General features: G+C 41.0%; 9 non-coding genes across 9 annotated transcripts in view; all 9 read right to left on the bottom strand.

The window, feature by feature from the left end:
• LOC141339615 (5S ribosomal RNA) overlaps nt 1-97 on the bottom strand; it is a 119-nt gene extending 22 nt beyond the window's left edge. Inside the window, exon 1 of the ribosomal RNA XR_012356198.1 lies at nt 1-97. This exon is cut by the window's left edge and continues 22 nt beyond it. This is a non-coding gene — a ribosomal RNA (5S ribosomal RNA).
• Nucleotides 98-181: 84 nt separating this feature from the next.
• On the bottom strand, nt 182-300 carry LOC141339707 (5S ribosomal RNA). Its single transcript, XR_012356284.1, has one exon. It is a non-coding gene; the product is annotated as a 5S ribosomal RNA (ribosomal RNA).
• Nucleotides 301-1,103: 803 nt separating this feature from the next.
• On the bottom strand, nt 1,104-1,222 carry LOC141339614 (5S ribosomal RNA). The gene has a single exon (XR_012356197.1). It is a non-coding gene; the product is annotated as a 5S ribosomal RNA (ribosomal RNA).
• Nucleotides 1,223-1,306: 84 nt separating this feature from the next.
• On the bottom strand, nt 1,307-1,425 carry LOC141339865 (5S ribosomal RNA). Its single transcript, XR_012356434.1, has one exon. It is a non-coding gene; the product is annotated as a 5S ribosomal RNA (ribosomal RNA).
• Nucleotides 1,426-2,226: 801 nt separating this feature from the next.
• On the bottom strand, nt 2,227-2,345 carry LOC141339613 (5S ribosomal RNA). Its single transcript, XR_012356196.1, has one exon. It is a non-coding gene; the product is annotated as a 5S ribosomal RNA (ribosomal RNA).
• An 84-nt stretch (nt 2,346-2,429) lies between these two features.
• LOC141339640 (5S ribosomal RNA) lies at nt 2,430-2,548 on the bottom strand. Its single transcript, XR_012356222.1, has one exon. It is a non-coding gene; the product is annotated as a 5S ribosomal RNA (ribosomal RNA).
• An 803-nt stretch (nt 2,549-3,351) lies between these two features.
• Nucleotides 3,352-3,470, bottom strand: LOC141339611 (5S ribosomal RNA). Its single transcript, XR_012356195.1, has one exon. It is a non-coding gene; the product is annotated as a 5S ribosomal RNA (ribosomal RNA).
• An 84-nt stretch (nt 3,471-3,554) lies between these two features.
• On the bottom strand, nt 3,555-3,673 carry LOC141339831 (5S ribosomal RNA). Its single transcript, XR_012356400.1, has one exon. It is a non-coding gene; the product is annotated as a 5S ribosomal RNA (ribosomal RNA).
• An 801-nt stretch (nt 3,674-4,474) lies between these two features.
• Nucleotides 4,475-4,593, bottom strand: LOC141339610 (5S ribosomal RNA). Its single transcript, XR_012356194.1, has one exon. It is a non-coding gene; the product is annotated as a 5S ribosomal RNA (ribosomal RNA).
• Nucleotides 4,594-5,000: the final 407 nt, after the last annotated feature.

Genomic DNA, 5,000 nt, shown 5'->3' with positions numbered 1-5,000 from the left:
CAGGCGGTCTCCCATCCAAGTACTAACCAGGCCCGACGCTGCTTAGCTTCCGAGATCAGACGAGATCGGGCGCTCTCAGCGCGGTATGGCCATAAGCGAGGGCTGCTCCAAAAAGTGGGCTATTTAAAGATCAGCCTCCGTAAAAGCCAGCATATTATATAAATAGTGAAGAAAAGGCAAAAGCTTACAGCACCTGGTATTCCCAGGCGGTCTCCCATTCAAGTACTAACCAGGCCCAACGCTGTTTAGCTTCCGAGATCAGACGAGATCGGGCGCTCTCAGCGCGGTATGGCCATAAGCGAGGGCTGCTCCAAAAAGTGGGCTATTTAAAGATCAGCCTCCGTAAAAGCCAGCATATTATATAAATAGTGAAGAAAAGGCAAAAGCTTACAGCAACTGGTATTCCCAGGCGGTCTCCCATAAAAGTGTAACAATCGGCCTTATCAGCCGAGTTACAAGACTAAAATGGGGTCAGATTTAACTGTGAGAGATGACTAGTGGTTAAAAGAATGAGACATAAAAGAAAATTGGTTTAAATAGATTTGGTGTATTTACAAGGTTCACATAAAAGACTTTAAAACAACACGATAAAACTAGGTAAACTCTGTTAAAAGAATACAGTTCATTTGTCCATACCCTAAAAACAGGTAAACTCTGTTAAAAGAATACAGTTCATTTGTCCATACCCTAAAAACAGTCCAAGAACCCCAGTGTGTTGATAAGTCCAATGTGAGTGTCCACCAGTGTATATACAATCCACAGAAAGTGTAATCCAAAGTTTGCAGGTGGTGAATGGAAAGGTGAGCTCTAAAATTAGCAACTCCTCAATCCAACAGTTTGGTGACTGTCCTTTGTTTGTCATGCTGCTCTCTTATACAGTTGTACTTCCTGCTTCCTGTCATGTGTCTAGTCACATGACAGGCCAACCATCCATTTATTAAAGACACATACACTTAAAATGTTAAGAGTAATAAAATGGCCTAAAAAAAACATGTAAAACACTTAAAACTCTATAATACATGTAAATGATTGTAATAAATAGAGCGGTAAAACACGTCTTTCTAAAAGCCAGCATATTATATAAATAGTGAAGAAAAGGCAAAAGCTTACAGCACCTGGTATTCCCAGGCGGTCTCCCATCCAAGTACTAACCAGGCCCGACGCTGCTTAGCTTCCGAGATCAGACGAGATCGGGCGCTCTCAGCGCGGTATGGCCATAAGCGAGGGCTGCTCCAAAAAGTGGGCTATTTAAAGATCAGCCTCCGTAAAAGCCAGCATATTATATAAATAGTGAAGAAAAGGCAAAAGCTTACAGCACCTGGTATTCCCAGGCGGTCTCCCATCCAAGTACTAACCAGGGCCGACGCTGCTTAGCTTCCGAGATCAGACGAGATCGGGCGCTCTCAGCGCGGTATGGCCATAAGCGAGGGCTGCTCCAAAAAGTGGGCTATTTAAAGATCAGCCTCCGTAAAAGCCAGCATATTATATAAATAGTGAAGAAAAGGCAAAAGCTTACAGCACCTGGTATTCCCAGGCGGTCTCCCATAAAAGTGTAACAATCGGCCTTATCAGCCGAGTTACAAGACTAAAATGGGGTCAGATTTAACTGTGAGAGATGACTAGTGGTTAAAAGAATGAGACATAAAAGAAAATTGGTTTAAATAGATTTGGTGTATTTACAAGGTTCACATAAAAGACTTTAAAACAACACGATAAAACTAGGTAAACTCTGTTAAAAGAATACAGTTCATTTCTCCATACCCTAAAAACAGGTAAACTCTGTTAAAAGAATACAGTTCATTTGTCCATACCCTAAAAACAGTCCAAGAACCCCAGTGTGTTGATAAGTCCAATGTGAGTGTCCACCAGTGTATATACAATCCACAGAAAGTGTAATCCAAAGTTTGCAGGTGGTGAATGGAAAGGAGAGCTCTAAAATTAGCAACTCCTCAATCCAACAGTTTGGTGACTGTCCTTTGTTTGTCATGCTGCTCTCTTATACAGTTGTACTTCCTGCTTCCTGTCATGTGTCTAGTCACATGACAGGCCAACCATCCATTTATTAAAGACACATACACTTAAAATGTTAAGAGTAATAAAATGGCCTAAAAAACATGTAAAACACTTAAAACTCTATAATACATGTAAATGATTGTAATAAATAGAGCGGTAAAACACGTCTTTCTAAAAGCCAGCATATTATATAAATAGTGAAGAAAAGGCAAAAGCTTACAGCACCTGGTATTCCCAGGCGGTCTCCCATCCAAGTACTAACCAGGCCCGACGCTGCTTAGCTTCCGAGATCAGACGAGATCGGGCGCTCTCAGCGCGGTATGGCCATAAGCGAGGGCTGCTCCAAAAAGTGGGCTATTTAAAGATCAGCCTCCGTAAAAGCCAGCATATTATATAAATAGTGAAGAAAAGGCAAAAGCTTACAGCACCTGGTATTCCCAGGCGGTCTCCCATCCAAGTACTAACCAGGCCCAACGCTGTTTAGCTTCCGAGATCAGACGAGATCGGGCGCTCTCAGCGCGGTATGGCCATAAGCGAGGGCTGCTCCAAAAAGTGGGCTATTTAAAGATCAGCCTCCGTAAAAGCCAGCATATTATATAAATAGTGAAGAAAAGGCAAAAGCTTACAGCAACTGGTATTCCCAGGCGGTCTCCCATAAAAGTGTAACAATCGGCCTTATCAGCCGAGTTACAAGACTAAAATGGGGTCAGATTTAACTGTGAGAGATGACTAGTGGTTAAAAGAATGAGACATAAAAGAAAATTGGTTTAAATAGATTTGGTGTATTTACAAGGTTCACATAAAAGACTTTAAAACAACACGATAAAACTAGGTAAACTCTGTTAAAAGAATACAGTTCATTTGTCCATACCCTAAAAACAGGTAAACTCTGTTAAAAGAATACAGTTCATTTGTCCATACCCTAAAAACAGTCCAAGAACCCCAGTGTGTTGATAAGTCCAATGTGAGTGTCCACCAGTGTATATACAATCCACAGAAAGTGTAATCCAAAGTTTGCAGGTGGTGAATGGAAAGGTGAGCTCTAAAATTAGCAACTCCTCAATCCAACAGTTTGGTGACTGTCCTTTGTTTGTCATGCTGCTCTCTTATACAGTTGTACTTCCTGCTTCCTGTCATGTGTCTAGTCACATGACAGGCCAACCATCCATTTATTAAAGACACATACACTTAAAATGTTAAGAGTAATAAAATGGCCTAAAAAAAACATGTAAAACACTTAAAACTCTATAATACATGTAAATGATTGTAATAAATAGAGCGGTAAAACACGTCTTTCTAAAAGCCAGCATATTATATAAATAGTGAAGAAAAGGCAAAAGCTTACAGCACCTGGTATTCCCAGGCGGTCTCCCATCCAAGTACTAACCAGGCCCGACGCTGCTTAGCTTCCGAGATCAGACGAGATCGGGCGCTCTCAGCGCGGTATGGCCATAAGCGAGGGCTGCTCCAAAAAGTGGGCTATTTAAAGATCAGCCTCCGTAAAAGCCAGCATATTATATAAATAGTGAAGAAAAGGCAATAGCTTACAGCACCTGGTATTCCCAGGCGGTCTCCCATCCAAGTACTAACCAGGCCCGACGCTGCTTAGCTTCCGAGATCAGACGAGGTCGGGCGCTCTCAGCGCGGTATGGCCATAAGCGAGGGCTGCTCCAAAAAGTGGGCTATTTAAAGATCAGCCTCCGTAAAAGCCAGCATATTATATAAATAGTGAAGAAAAGGCAAAAGCTTACAGCACCTGGTATTCCCAGGCGGTCTCCCATAAAAGTGTAACAATCGGCCTTATCAGCCGAGTTACAAGACTAAAATGGGGTCAGATTTAACTGTGAGAGATGACTAGTGGTTAAAAGAATGAGACATAAAAGAAAATTGGTTTAAATAGATTTGGTGTATTTACAAGGTTCACATAAAAGACTTTAAAACAACACGATAAAACTAGGTAAACTCTGTTAAAAGAATACAGTTCATTTGTCCATACCCTAAAAACAGGTAAACTCTGTTAAAAGAATACAGTTCATTTGTCCATACCCTAAAAACAGTCCAAGAACCCCAGTGTGTTGATAAGTCCAATGTGAGTGTCCACCAGTGTATATACAATCCACAGAAAGTGTAATCCAAAGTTTGCAGGTGGTGAATGGAAAGGTGAGCTCTAAAATTAGCAACTCCTCAATCCAACAGTTTGGTGACTGTCCTTTGTTTGTCATGCTGCTCTCTTATACAGTTGTACTTCCTGCTTCCTGTCATGTGTCTAGTCACATGACAGGCCAACCATCCATTTATTAAAGACACATACACTTAAAATGTTAAGAGTAATAAAATGGCCTAAAAAACATGTAAAACACTTAAAACTCTATAATACATGTAAATGATTGTAATAAATAGAGCGGTAAAACACGTCTTTCTAAAAGCCAGCATATTATATAAATAGTGAAGAAAAGGCAAAAGCTTACAGCACCTGGTATTCCCAGGCGGTCTCCCATCCAAGTACTAACCAGGCCCGACGCTGCTTAGCTTCCGAGATCAGACGAGATCGGGCGCTCTCAGCGCGGTATGGCCATAAGCGAGGGAGCTCCAAAAAGTGGGCTATTTAAAGATCAGCCTCCGTAAAAGCCAGCATATTATATAAATAGTGAAGAAAAGGCAAAAGCTTACAGCACCTGGTATTCCCAGGTGGTCTCCCATAAAAGTGTAACAATCGGCCTTATCAGCCGAGTTACAAGACTAAAATGGGGTCAGATTTAACTGTGAGAGATGACTAGTGGTTAAAAGAATGAGACATAAAAGAAAATTGGTTTAAATAGATTTGGTGTATTTACAAGGTTCACATAAAAGACTTTAAAACAACACGATAAAACTAGGTAAACTCTGTTAAAAGAATACAGTTCATTTGTCCATACCCTAAAAACAGGTAAACTCTGTTAAAAGAATACAGTTCATTTGTCCATACCCTAAAAACAGTCCAAGAACCC

This window comes from Garra rufa, chromosome 7, assembly GCF_049309525.1.
Source record: "Garra rufa chromosome 7, GarRuf1.0, whole genome shotgun sequence".
Taxonomy (NCBI): Eukaryota; Metazoa; Chordata; class Actinopteri; order Cypriniformes; family Cyprinidae; genus Garra; species Garra rufa.
This window is presented reverse-complemented; position numbering and strand designations above follow the sequence as displayed.